This window comes from Nicotiana sylvestris, chromosome 10, assembly GCF_000393655.2.
Source record: "Nicotiana sylvestris chromosome 10, ASM39365v2, whole genome shotgun sequence".
Taxonomy (NCBI): domain Eukaryota; kingdom Viridiplantae; phylum Streptophyta; class Magnoliopsida; order Solanales; family Solanaceae; genus Nicotiana; species Nicotiana sylvestris.
Genome location: NC_091066.1, coordinates 170081631 through 170097075, shown reverse-complemented (window position 1 = coordinate 170097075; position 15445 = coordinate 170081631).

Sequence of the window (15445 nt, the reverse complement as noted above, 5' to 3'; positions counted from 1 at the left end):
GGCTTCATCATTCAGGCCGATTCAGTGGTACCTCATCTGGAGGTAGGGATTCGTATGGTAGAGGTGCTGGAGGTGGAGCTAAAGGTATTAGAGGTGGAGCTCAGACCGCTAGAGGTGGAGGCCAGTCAACAGCAGGCCATCCCAGAGATGTAGTTCAGGGTGGTGGGGCCCAACCCCGATGTTATGATCTTCCAGCTAGGCCCGAGGCTGTGGATTCTAATGTAGTTATTACAGGTACGGTTCTGGTTTGTGATAGAGATGCTTCAGTGTTATTTGATTCAGGGTCTACATACTCGTATGTGTCATCTTATTTTGCACTGCATCTGGTCATGCCTAGTAATTCTTTGAGTGTTCCTATTTATGTGTCTACATAGGTGGGTGACTCTATTGTGGTAGATCGAGTCCATCATTCTTGTATAGTTGTGATTGGAGGTCTTGAGACTCGTGTAGATTTGCTTCTTTTGGACATGGTCGATTTTGATATCATATTAGGGATGACTGGTTATCAACTTACCACGCTATCTTGGACTGTCATGCCAAGACTATGACCTTAGCCTTACTGGGTTTACCTCATTTAGAGTGGAGAGGGACTCCTGGTCATTCTACCTGTAGTGTTATTTCTTATGTGAAGGATCGACGTATGGTCGAGAAGGGGTGTTTGGCCTATTTGGCATATGTTCGTAATTCTAGTGCTGAGGTTCCTTCTATTGACTCTGTGCCCATTGTTCGTAAGTTTCCTGAGGTATTCCCTTCGGATATGCCGGGTATTTTACCTGTCACACCTCCTTTTTCCGCCCCGCGAGGGGACAAGAGAGTTTTTCCAATTAAAGGACAATCGAAAGGGGATTTATTTGTTTATTTCAGAGTCGCCACTTGGGAGATTTAGGGTGTCCCAAGTCACCAATTTTAATCCCGAATCGAGGAAAAGAATGACTCCATATTACAGTCTGCGTACCAGAAATCCGGATAAGGAATTCTGTTAACCCGGGAGAAGGTGTTAGGCATTCCCGAGTTCCGTGGTTCTAGCACGGTCGCTCAACTGTTATATTCGGCTTGATTATCTGATTTTATACAAATATGAACTTATGTGCAAAATTTTATCTTTTTACCGCTTTCTTACTTATTGTTATTATTTTACGAGAATTGCAACGTCGTGGAAACATATCTCGAACCACGTTACATCAATGCACCCGTAGTTGTTTGGCATATCTCGACTCGGTTGAGATTTGGATTTGGGTCACATAAATGTGCACCCGAGTTAAGGAAAATAAATTATTAAAGGCGCGCCTAAAGCAACTAGCGTCTTGTTATTTTGGGGAAGGCCGTAAAATTCGCTAAACGGCCTGTCCTCGAATTCTAAGTATTTTAATATATACATTTAGAGGGCCCCGCAGCTTGTGCATTTTTTGTTTGTCGAGGCTCGTCTCATTCATTATTAAAAAGAATTTGCAATGTCATGGAAATACATCTCAGACCACGTCACAATCAATGTACCCGTGATTAGAGACACATTTCGATTTCGTTGAGATTTGGATTTGGGTCACATAAATGTGCACCCGAGTTTAAGGAGATAACATTATTAAATACGCGCCTAAAGCGACTAGCGCAGGGTTATTTTGAGAAAAGGCCGTGAAGTTCGCTAAGCGGCCGATCCCGAGTTCTAAGTAATTATTATGACTAATTATTGAGGGCCCCGCGATTTGCATTTTTATTTGGCGAGGCTCGCCTCATTTTATTCTTAAGGATAAACCTACAATGACTATATTTCTCTATTAAGTTCGTCTCTAAAATAAAGGAAAATTTCTTAATTATTTACACGCTGAAAAACGTAACTTATTTATTAGTTCACGGCTAATGCGAATGGAAAATTGCGATCGAGTTGGTACAAAGAAAAACTGCTTTCATTCTATATTCTATTATTCAATAATACTAGAATGCGAGATGGACATACCATAATATCAAAACAGATTAACTACTCTTTGATTAACTAATATTTATTATATGAAGAAATTATACATATGCGACAGCATTGCTCATTTAATCAATCAACTACATTTTTACACCAGGAGAGGGAAACTAATATTCAAACACAAATCCAAACAAAAGAATTCAACAGGAACAAGAGCCTGATTAATATTTCATTTTTGCTTCGAACCAAGAGTGTACAAATGTGTACCTGGAAACAGCAGTACAAGAACAAAAGAAGTAGGAGTCAGCAGCAGTAATAACACAGCAACAACAGGTTCAGCAACACCGCGAAACCAGTAACAACCAGTAGAATGACCCAGTAACAGATTGAAAACTCAGCAGTGCAAAAGTACAATCGCAGTCAAAGCAGAAGAGAGAAAAGATACGAGATGCAGCAGCTTCGGATTTTTGAATAACACTCGAAGAAAAGCAAACAGAATTGTTCGAGTGAAAGTTCAAATTGTCTTTCTCTTTTACTATCACAAACTCTCTCCAGTATAAAAGTATGTCAACTCTCAAGTGTAAAAGTCTCTCAACAATAATCTCTCAATAATGTTCAACCTTTTTTTCTTCTCTCTAAAAATCCTCTCCATGTTCAAGTTCTCCTCTTAATGTCAAGAATAGTCCTCTATATATAGCAAGACAAGTCTTCAATTCCCAACCCCAAAATTATTCCCCCAATGGCATGCTTTGTCCCACTACATAATGTTTTCTTTATTTTAAACTTTGTCCCCCATGCCTACATTAAATAAATACCACATTCCCAACCCATTACCATATGTCCCCCATGCCTATATTAAAAAAGTACAAGATTCCTCCCCATTATGTTTTGTCTTGTTCCCCATTATATTAAACAAGTACATCAAAAACCCCCACCCCATTATATTTTTCTCACATGCTTAACATAAAGAATCAAAATAATGTTCAATTACCAAACTACCCCTCCGATCTTATTGCAATTACAAATCTACCCCCGAATGCAATGCAATTTACCAAATTACCCTTCTGCTCTAAACAATCAATTAATCATAACTCAACCAAAATATAGTCAAGATGACCAATTTCTCAACAATCTTCAACAACAATTTACATGAACATGATGAACAACACAAACTCCAAATTAATGGAAATAAATCAACCATATCGGGAACCAATCCTGGTTAATTTAGACCATTAATGGATGAACAAAGAGACAATAATACAAACAACAATATGCATGATTCAAATTAAACTAACAAATCAAAGACAAACATAAACTCACATTAAATCACTGGATTTAAACATGAACTTCAAACCAAGACGAACATGAATTTAATCTATCTTTAAGCAACAAACATGACGGATTCTAACGATTCAAACAACATTAATATTTTCTGGAAAATACATAACACATGAAACAAATTGAAGAAATAACCAATTAAATTTCAATTTGGATCTAACAAACATTAAACTAACAAATATTCACTTAAACAACAATACAAACATGAAATAAACATGAAAAATAACTAATTAATCTTTCACTTGAAATCTGAAAAATTAATTTAACAAACAACACATGAACATGAACAAAACCAAAAAAAATCAAATATCTAAACATAGACATGAACAAAACACACATTTGCCGATTTTAGATTCGAAAATATCAAAACAAAATGCGGACAAAATAAAACTCAAAAAAAACTACTAACCGGAGATGAAAAACGACGGATTCGATTGTATGAACTGTTTCGACGAACCTTAGATGGGAATAAATCTGCCCGGACTCAACGACGAACTCAACGACGAACTCGACTTCCTTGTAAACTTGGCGAACTCAAAACTACGCTCGACGACCTCGACTAAAACTCAACTGAACGAAATGGTGGCAGCAACTCAACTGAACGAAATGGTGGACGATGAAGCAGCAGCGCGAGCTTGAAGCGGACGACGAAGATGGTGAAAGTGAGGCAGCAACTTAGAGAGAGAAGCAGCTGTTCGTTGAGGCAGCAACAACACAGCCAAAATGACTGGTTGACGAGCTTGGCCATGGAAACGACTGGGCGTAACGGTGGTGATGACGGGGAGGCAATCGACGCAGCAACAATGGTCGACGAGGTCTGTTTGGAGGTGAAGAAGCAGCAGCTGGGGGGGACTGGACGTCGGGCAGTGACTGTAAGCACGTGATTTTTGACCCTCCCCGAGAATTTTCACATTTTTAGCATGAATATGTGAAATTGGGTCCAATATAGCTATTTTAACTATTTTTACTTTATTTCGTTGCAAAAGAAAATTTCAAAAATATATATATAAATTTTAGTTTATGTATCTCTCATAAACTTGAAAAATACAAAAATTGTACTTTATTTTGGTACTTTATATAAATTCGAAAATTACAAAAAAAATATAGTTCTATTAATGTTGCAGTCATTATAATTTTGAAAAAATACAAAAATATTACTTCATATTTTTACCTTTATTAAAGAACGAAAATTACAAAAAAAAGTAGTTTTATTAATATCCTATAGTCATTTTAACTTTGAAAAATACAAAAAATATTACCTCATATTTTATCTTAATATTTAAAACGAAAATTACAAAAAAAATAGTTTCATTAATATTTTGTAGCTATTTTAAACCTTGAAAAATATTTTAAAAGATATAGTTTTGTTTAAATACTAGTCTTATTTTTGGTAGTTATTTTGCTTACATAGGACTAGTTAAGCAACGTGTTCCTATTTCTCGGGTCCGGGCAAAAGAATAATATTCGGGTTTAAACTACCCGGTTTTAGGCCTAATTTTCGGACCTAGCCCATAATAAACCGTGTCCAGGACACGTGGGGAATCCCACCACGCGTGGGGGACATATGCCTCGAACCCCACCACGCGTGGGGCTCATTTTCATGGGCATTGTATTACAAAAACACGGACAAACACATTTTTAAGGGGGACTTTTGGAATTTTGAAAGGGGACTGTTCATCATCTTCTTCTTCATAAAGAAGAAGAAGAAGAAAAACCCTACAAAGAGAGAGGAGACCCCGTCACCTTCCCCTCCATTTCCCTACTCCCCCAGCAACGGACCACCCTCCTCCTCCATCACCACCATCGACAGACCACCATTGCTCCTCCTCCTAGCCCCTCCACCATCATCAATAACCAGACGACGTCAACCTCCCAGCTGCCCATCAACAAACCACCATTCCCTCCATCACCCTCACAACGAAAACCAGCAAAACCACGTCCAAACGACCACCGGCTCCGACGATACCATCTCCCTCGTCGTCTCAAAAACCAGTCCGTCAAACCTCCATCCATAACCCAGCCCGACGAGCAGCAACAACGTCGTCACTGTCCAAACACCATATCCGAAAACCACCCTCAAACCTAACCCAAAACCACCAGCGACACAGTCCAAATACCACCCTCTCTCACGTCGGACCCCAGCTCTTTGACCTTACGTCCGAACGCCACCACTGACGACGACCAGTTGCTGCTGCGTCGTCACTACACGAACGACCCTCCATATCTGCTCCTTTCATCACCTCCAACGACCCCTTTGTCGCAGCTTCACGCAACAGTTGTTGCGTCGAAAAAATACAGCAGTTGTTGCTGCGTCGTTGCGTTGCTGAGTAGCTCAGCCGTTGCTTCAGTCCGGTGAGGTTGTTTTGTTCGTCGAGGTCCGGCGCGTCGAGTTTGTTCGTTGAAGTCGCTGTAGGGGTTCGGTCCATGGCTCTACGCGTTTTTGTTTATGCAGGTTAGTAAGCCTCGATGTATTGGTTTAAAGAAATTTTACGTTCAATGTTTGAAGTTGCAATATATCAATTGATATGATAATTTTCTGCTTATGTTTTACCGTATGCATTTTGGTTCATTTTCATGTTATGTTATTCTTGTTTATTTGATGTCATTTAGTTAAGTTAGGCTAGTTGTTCTATGACACGAGTTTGACGTTAATCTGTTCGTGGTCCTTTGCTTAGTTCGTTCGGACAAAATTAACATTAGTACTTGTTGTTACTACTCCCGAAGCACTCATACGCTAAACTCAGTTTATTAATTTTTTGATAAGTTATGCGATTGTAGTTGTAAAGAAGCCGTAAGGTTTAGTATTGTTAAAGGCGTAAAAATGGCATCCTTTTAAAAAATAATAAATAAATAAAAAATAATAATAAATAAATAAAACGAGACTAGCTTCGCCAAATAAAAATGTACACCTTGCGAAGCCTTCACAAAATATGTGTATTAAATACTTAGATTCTGGGACGGGCCGTTTAGCAAATTTCGCGGCCCTACCAAAAAATAATAATGCGCTAGTTGCTTTAGGCGCGCCTTTAATAATGTTAACTCCCTAAACTCGGGTGCACATTTATGTGACCCAAATCCAAATCTCAACGAAATCGAAATGTGTCTTTAATCACGGGTACATTGACTGTGACGTGGTACGAGATGCATTTCCATGACGTTGCAAATTCCTTTTAAAAAATAAGAATGAGATGAGCCTCGCCGAATAAAAAACACAAATTGCGGGGCCCTCAGTAAATACTTGTTTAAAATTACTTAGAATTCGGGAGGGTCGTTTAGCGAATTTCACGGCCTCCGCAAAATAATAACGCGATAGTCTCTTTAGGCGCGCGTTTAATAATTTACTTTCTTAAACTCGGGTGTGCATTTCATGCGACCCAAATCCAAATCTCAAAACATCAAATAAAATGCGTTCCAGATTGTGGGTGCATTTCATGTGACGCAGTCCAAAGACGTGTTTTAAGCGATGTTCACATTCTTGTAAAAACAATAATAATAAAGCGGTTAACAGTTAAAATTTGCACATAAGTTCATATTGTATTTAAAATCAGATAAATAAGCCAAATATAACAGTTGAGCGACCGTGCTAGAACCACGGAACTCGGGAATGCCTAACACCTTCTCCCGGGTTAACAGAATTCCTTATCCGGATTTCTGGTACGCAGACTGTAATATAGAGTCATTATTTTCCTCGATTCGGGATTAAAATTGGTGACTTGGGACACCCTAAACCTCCCAAGTGGCGACTCTGAAATAAATAAACGAATCCCGTTTCGATTGTCCTTTAATTGGAAAAAACTCCCATGCGCCCCCTCGGGTGCGGAAAAAGGAGGTGTGACGGCTCTGGCGACTCTGCTGGGGATTTTACACCCAGAACCACTGGTTCAGGGTTAAGAATTCGAGCTTAGAATAATTGTTATTATTTGGCTTTATTTATTATCTGATTATTACATGTTTTGAGCCTAATGTGCTAAATGCTGCTTTTACCGCTTTGATATTATTTGAACTGTATATAAACTGTGCCGAAACCTTTCTCTTCTTACCTCCGGGGATGTGCTTACTGGTTGAGACTCCCTATTCTGTTAGTGTCATACCCTAAATAAAAGAGGCTCGGAAAGTTTCTAAGCCGGCTGGCCTTTTGGTTCCCGGAAAGGAGCTCCTTCCTCAGCTCGAGTTGTCCGCTCGGGTACACTGTCTAGAACACCGACCCAGGTTTTTGAACCTAGTATAACAAAGCCACATGCCGGATCCCTAGTAGGAACGTTTATTTGCATCATGTGCATTTGACTTAGGGGACTCAACATAGGGGTTGAGTCCGTCTAGGACAAGCAACCTGAAAATAATAGACAATCTTTCGGCATCCTACGTGCTACATGTTGTATTTAGTCAAAGGCGTATGGGTCATTTGGTCATTTCCAACATGATGTTATTTTAATCAAAGCATGGGGAACACTTGTGGAATCCAAGAAGCCTTGGAATTCCCTATGTCCCCCACGCTTGCTTTTTGGGAAAGCACATAGGGAACATTTGTGGAATCCAAGAAGTCTTGGAATTATCATATGTCCCTCACGCTTCATATGTTGGGAAAAGCGCATGGGGAGCATTTGCGGAATCCAAGAAGTCTTGGAAATCATTATGTCTCCCATGCCACATTTTTGAAAGAAACAATAAATATAAAGAAATAAAAATACAAATAAAAACAAAGCATGAAAATTCAAAAAGATTTTGTATGTTGTCATCATTTTCCACATATAAGAAAATCGTGAAAAAAGAAAAAAATAACAGCATAGGAGTCCGAGTAGAGTCGAAACTCTGCCGAAATTTTGAAAATGAAAAAATGTCTTGTTAGTTTGTTATATTAAAAGCAAAGGAAAAAAAAAATCATCATTGTTCTGTCTTGTTTTTAAAAAAATATAGAAAAGAAAATAGTTTGTTTTGCCATAAAAATGAAAATAAAAAAAAAAGGTTTTGTTTTAAAATGGGATTTTATTTATTTATCTGTTTATGAAAATGTCAAAATAAAAATAATAAAAAGAGTTGGGCGTTGAAAGTAGTTTTATTATTTGTTGCAAATATATATATATATATATATATATATATATAAAATCCAAAAAGTTTTTCTTTATATGTATATATATCTTTATCTGTTGCAAGAACATTTGTCTTACCAAGAGTTTTTAGAATCCAAATAATCCAAAAATATTTTCCATTATTAACTTCTTTAGAAAGTCTTTCTAGTTGTTTCTTTAAAAAAATAAAATAAAAATAAAAAAATATATATAATATAAAAAAAAAGAACAAATCCGAAAATATTTTGATTCTTCTTTCAAAAATTGAAAAGAGAATTCAAAATTCAAAAAAAAAACATTTTAGAAGCATTTCTTATATTAAAGGTAAAATTCCGAAAAATATTTTCTTCTTTTCTTTAGAATAAAAAAAAAACGAAAATTCCAAAAAATATTAGTCTTTCTTTTAAAAAGAAAATCAATCAAAACATAATATTTCCTTGCTTCTTTTAAAGTAGTTCTTTCACGAATTCAGAAAAAATTAGTTCATCTACTTATTCTTGACTACCCGAACTACGCGGGTTTGATTCTCACCGGATGTGAGATACGTAGGCAACCCTCATCGGGTCCAACCCCACCTTCTCAAAAAAAAAAAAAAGGAATGTTTTATGTTTTTCGTTAATTTTTTTGTTTGTTATGAATGAAAAATAATAGTCTATTTGATTGTTGTGGGAAAAATAATAAAAACAAAAAAAAATATAGAAAATGGAAAAGGGTCCTCTCAAAAATAGTTTATTCGCCCGAACTACGCGAGTTTGATTCTCACCGGATGTGAGATACGTAGGCAACCCTCATCGGGTCCAACCCCACCTTTTGCTAAAATAGCCAAAAATCAAAAAATTTAATCTTGTCATAAATAAGTCGGGTGATGTCCAACCCACCTTTGCTAAAAAGCCAAAAAAACAAAAAACAAATAAATAAAAAATATATGTCAAATTTTAATTTTGTCATAAAGGAGTCAGGTGACGCTGTTTTATCAAGACATAGCCGAATGTTCCCGAAAGGGACGCCGGAAGGCTGACTTTGCATAAACAGCCACCTTTGGGTCATTTTGAGATATGGACCCACACAGCCTTATAAATCTTCGTCCCCGAGGCGCTGAATGGCCGTGTTTACAACGCCAAGTCTTTTATTGTAATTTTTAAAAGAAAAAAAAATCAAAGAGTCAGCGGTCATGTGAATACCGTCTTTTGTCATAATAAGCCGAGCCAGCTTCGGCCGCGTCTTAAACCGTTCTTGCCGAAATAGCCTTAGAGTATCTTTCAGTTGTCGAAAGGTTATTTTCGTAAAAGAATGGACAAGTTTTAAAGTGTCAAAATAATCCTCCCCGGCCTCAAAATTCATGTGAAAATTGGAAGGGGCCACATTTGCAAAAAATAACCATTTGGTTGCATTTGTCGAACAGAGAAAGGGAGCTGGAATTTTGTTTTTAAGTCTACCAATCTTTTGATTAGAACATGCGGGTTGTTTGATTTTCAAGTTTGTAGGTCATCTTCAAACCTTTGAAACCCAGTTTGTTTTAATATGAAAATTGAAAAATGTTTACTGTTGTTTATCTTATTGGGCCGAACTACGCAAGGTCTGATTCATGCGGGGTCATGATACGTAGGCAATCTCCATAAGATTCGACCACAACAAAAAGAAAATGGAAAAATCAAAAAAAAAAAGGAAAAATGAAAAAATCGAAAAAGAGAAAAGGAAAAAATGATCGAAAGAAAAAGGAAATACAAAATAAATACAGGGGTTCCCAAAGTGCTTCAAAGGGGCAAATAAGCAAGTCGGGGTGACGCATGTTGTTTAAAGCAAAGCATGTTAGAAACGGTTAATTGCCTAGGGGCATTGCATCCTCAATGTGTTGTTGTCAAATCTGTTAAACTCTAAACGCTAACAAGTTTGTTGTTTTCCGAATCTCAAACAGTTAGTTGTTAAAGAATTCTGGCAACACACCCTTACCAAACTATATCCAAAGGACCGATAACAACAAGCATGGCTACTTCAGAGAATAGTACCGAGGAAGAAAGGCCGGTGAGCCAGTTGTTAAAGGAAGCAATGGAAAAGATAGGAAGGATGGGATTAGAGATGAATGCAATGCAGCTAGCTCTAGCCAAATCACAAAAGAGCCCTGAACCGTTGGGGCACATGCCGGAATACCCTCACTCCGGCCCTTCAACAAGCCTCCCGAATCACCGTTATCATCAGGAGAGAAGCCCCCATGATTCCCAAGCTCCACCGCCCCATCAACCTCTCCCAATACCAAATGTTCCCACTTTTATGTGACCCATATCAGCCACCCTGCAAAGATCAAACAGCGAGCCATTGCTTCAGGCTCCCGATACGCAATACTATCCCCCTGAGCCTACATCCCATGCCCCCGAACCACATGCCTACAATCCACATTTGGAAGCACCGGCAGAAATTGAAAAGCCGGTTAAAGCCCCAGAACAAAATGAAGTATTGAGGAAATTCAAAAGCCTGGAGCAGTCCTTCAGGAACCTGCACGGATTGGGCATCAAGGTCAGCATGGCCTACAAAGATCTATGCCCTTTCCCCGATGTCCAACTCCCGGCTGGGTTCAAGATGCCTAAGTTTGATTTATATGAAGGGCACGGTGATCCCATGGCACATTTGCGGGGATTCTGTAGCAAAATGAGAGGGGCAGGCGGCAAGGATGAGCTGCTAATAGCTTATTTCGGCCAGAGTCTGAGCGGATCTGCACTAGAATGGTATACCAGGCAGGATTCCAGTAGGTGGTATACTTGGGATGATCTGGCGCAGGCTTTCGCAGGTCATTTCCAGTACAATCTCGAGATAGTCCCTGACCGTCTCACATTGCTGAGGACTGGAAAGAAGCCTGGGGAAAGTTTTCGTGAGTTTGGTTTCCGCTGGAGAGAACAAGCGGCCAGAGTTGATCCTCCCATGAAAGAGGGAGAAATGGTGGACTACTTCTTGCAAACACTTGATCCAACTTACTTTGGTCACTTGGTGACAACGGTTGGGAAATCCTTCAATGAAGTGGTAAAGATAGGGGTCATGATAGAGGAGGGCCTAAGGTCTAACAAAATCCTAAATTACTCAGCGCTCAAGGCAACGACCCAAGCTATTCAGAGCGGCGCGGGAGGTGTGCTCGAGGTCGCATCAGTCGAAGCAGGTACTGGGTCCAAATTCAGAGGTCCTTCCCCTCACTACCAGCCCAGGCCCAGTCATACAAATTATCCACACACTCCATACAACCTTCCACAACCCTACTACCCACCATCAGAGCCACTCTTTTCAGACCATCATGCCCAAGCCTGCCCCCGAGCTCCACATAATCCGCCTCAGTATTATCCTTCGAACAAGGTCCGGTCGCAGGGTCAACCATCAGGTCACCCCCGCTGGCGAGAGCCAACACCACATAATGCATTCTTGCCTTCACATCGTTTCCAAGCACCCAACGACCCTAGAAAACAGGGGCATGGGGGAAAACAAAGGCAAGGAAACAATTTCACGCCAATTGGGGAGTCCTACGCAAGTTTGTTTGAAAAGCTAAAGCTTTCAGGACTGATTGAGCCGCTCCTTGGCTATACTCCAGATCCATATGCAAAAGGGTTCAATCCTGCTGTACGATGCATGTACCACTCTAATGTCCAAGGACATAGCATTGAAGACTGTCGTTCTTTGAAAAAGGAAATCGAAAGAATGATTCAGGAAGGGGCAATTGTGATCGACGACAGTGACAGGGAGCAGGCGAATCATCTTGAGAACTTGTTGATTGATGTTGATAATACTGAAGTTGGGGATGGTCTTGGCAATGTTGATATAGAGCTCAATGGCTAAAATGTCATGCTTTGCAGTTGGAAGATACTCCATTTTGGGTCAGCCGGAGATGCCGTGCTTGGATAGTTGGAAAGACACTCCATTTTGGGTCAACCGGAGAGGATCTTTGATGGTCTATTTTGTTGTCATTTCCGTTGTTCGGATTATTAGGATTGTAATTCGGATTTGTTTTGTGTCAATATCTTTCCGCTTATCTTTCCGTTTTGTCATAGCGGTTTGTTTAAGTTTTGTCCAAGTTGTTTAGGATTTTATTCCGGTTTGCTTTGTTTTTCCATTTGTTCAATCCAATGCAAAAAATTCAGTCTTATATTATATCCAGTCATCTTTTGTTTAGTCCTTATGTCATTTTTATTCAGCACCGATTCTAGTGACATGACATGCGCACACACTTTGGGCCTAGTCTTTAAAGTTAATCATAAAACCCTGTAAAGGCGATCAGACCATTTAAAGAAAATAAGAACGGTTTGAGATTATTCAGAGCCCGAGTCATGTGGAACTAGGGGCAAGTTAAGCACAAAGAAAACCGTTAAAAGCAAGATTCGCCAAGCTGGCATGAGGGTTGTTCAAGACAATGAGAGTTAGAGTGTCGCCCAACGGTGCGTTAGAAGTGACAAATGAACAAACAAATGTTGAATATAATTGTCAAGTCCAGCACCATCAGAAGAGACTACAAATTTAAATCGTGTTGTTTGCACTTGGCATATTTTGAAGACTGGAATGACGAAGGCATTTTGTTCTGCTACCTAAACACTTTATCCTTTGTTACCCCTTTTGAGCCTTATTTATTTTTCTTTCATACCCCTCGTTCGGAATCAGTAACAACGAAAAAAAGAGAGAAAGAAAGAAAACAACAACGAAAAAAAGAGAAAAAAAAAAGAAAAGAAAAGAAAAGAAAAGAAAATTGATAACAGAGAAAAAAAAGAAAATCAAATGAAAAAGAGGAATTGGGAACTACGTTTGACCTGATTCCTCAAAGAGGATACGTAGGTGCTTCACGGCTCGGTCATAGTTTTGACAAATGAAAAAAAAATCAATTAAGATATCCCCAAGCAAGAAACTGGGGCAGAGGTTGCGTTCGTTGTAAATAAATCTGGTTCCGAAAGTTGTAATTAATAACCCAGAATCGATGCACTTTTGAGCCTTTAATACCCTTTCTTTCTAGCCCTATCCAAAACCCACATTACGGTCCAAAGAAAGACCTTCCGATCAGTCTTCAAAAGATGTCAAGTCAGACTAATGAAGAGTCTTGCCGGCGAGCATAACATTCTGTTCCACAGCAAAAGGGACTCTAATCTCCAGCAGAAAGAGTCATACCGGCGACACTCCAAATCCCCAGCTGGAAAGTGATACAAATGAGAGAGTCTTATCGGTGAAAACCTTCACAGGCACCATAAGGCGATGAAAGCTGAGAGAAGAACCCAAAAATGAGAGAGACTTGATAGTGAAAACCCTTCGGGCACTACAAGTCGAATAAGATTGAGAGTCAGAGGGGGAATCGCCAATTGAAGATCTTAAAAGATGATTGACGGTAGAGGATAGGCCACATACGCATGTCATGTCCATTAGAGTCGGTGTCTGCATTTGATAGGGTTTTTATTTATAGTTTCTTTTGTTAAAAAGTCATGTTTATCTTTTTCCTTTCATAGAAAAATCCCCAATAAAGTCTGTCTGGTCAGAACAAGTACGAAATGACTTCAAATAGGCCATCAGCTTTCCAAAATGAGATCTGACTAGTAAAGCAGTGAAGAGGGATACCGTTGCCTTTATCAAAAGTTATAAACCTCAAGGCCAAGGCCCATGGACAAAGCAAGGAAAGCAGTGAGCATGATTTGGCGAAATCCATACTAGACTAAAAGGTCGGGGAAATGCCAGTTTCCGAGCTATGCCACAAAAGAAGAGGGATATCCCCAGCAGAAAGGGATTGTACCCAGCAAATAAAATCATCCCCAACAAGTTGTTGAACGCAGAGCAAGGAAGGAGAAAGGGAAAGTCATCCCAGTAGGAGTATCACAACCAACCACCATGTTTTAAACTAACAATTTTGTTTGATTTGAAACAGGTAAAGGAAATGGCATTGATGCCAGAACTGCGTGCCACAAGGGATATTATCAAACTGGGGCAGAAAATTTTCCTTCCATTTAGAAAATTTTCTGGAAGTCAGGTACCCCCAGCTGATAACATTTTACCCCCCAACGGGTAAGTAAATCAAGGGAGGTAGTCTTTGAAGGAAGAAGCTATGCAAAAACAAACAAAAACAAAAAGGTAATAAAAAAAAAGAATAATAATAAAAATGGGGAAGGTAGAAAAGGAAAATTCATCCCAATCCCCAGCAAGTATTCGAGGCAAGACATTTTCAAGTCTTAAGGATCTGTTGGGTCCATCCGCCCTCAAATAGGATATGTTGGGTTCATCCGCCCTCAAATAGGATCTGTTGGGTTAATCCGCCCTCAAATAGGATCTGTTGGGTTCATCCGCCCTCGAATAGGATATTTCAGGTTCATCCGCCCTCAAATAGGATCTGTTGGGTTCATCCGCCCTCAAATAGGATATGATGGGTTCATCCGCCCTCAAATAGGATATGTCGGGTTCATCCGCCCTCAAATAGGATATGTCGGGTTCATCCGCCCTCAAATAGGATATGTTGGGTTCATCCGCCCTCAAATAGGATATGTTGGGTTCATCCGCCCTCAAATAGGATATGTTGGGTTCATCCGCCCTCAAATAGGACATGTCGGGTTCATCCGCCCTCAAATAGGATCTTATTTTCAAAGTTATTGTTAAAGACAGGCGCCCACCTGAATAACGAGAGGAATACATTTCTGTCTTTTTATTTTTTGTTCTAGGTCACCCACCAGTATAATGCGGGAATACTTTTCTGTCTTTTCATTTTTGTTCTAGGTCACCCACCAGTATAACGCGGGCATATCATTTTTCATATCTTTACCAACAGGCGCCCACCTGAATAACGAGAGGAATACATTTCTGTCTTTTTATTTTTTGTTCTAGGTCACCCACCAGTATAATGCGGGAATACTTTTCTGTCTTTTTATTTTTTTTGTTCTAGGTCACCCACCAGTATAACGCGGGCATATCATTTTTCATATCTTTACAACCAGGCGCCCACCTGAATAACGAGAGGAATACATTTCAGTCTTTTATTTTAAGTGTTGAAATTGGGAGCCCGCCCAGATAACAGAGGCATACATTCAGTCTTTTATTTCAAGTGTTGAAATTGGGAGCCCGCCCAGATAATAGAGGCATACATTCCACGTCTTTACCCATAGGAGATGCATTTCCTCCTAAGTTTTAGTTTTACCCA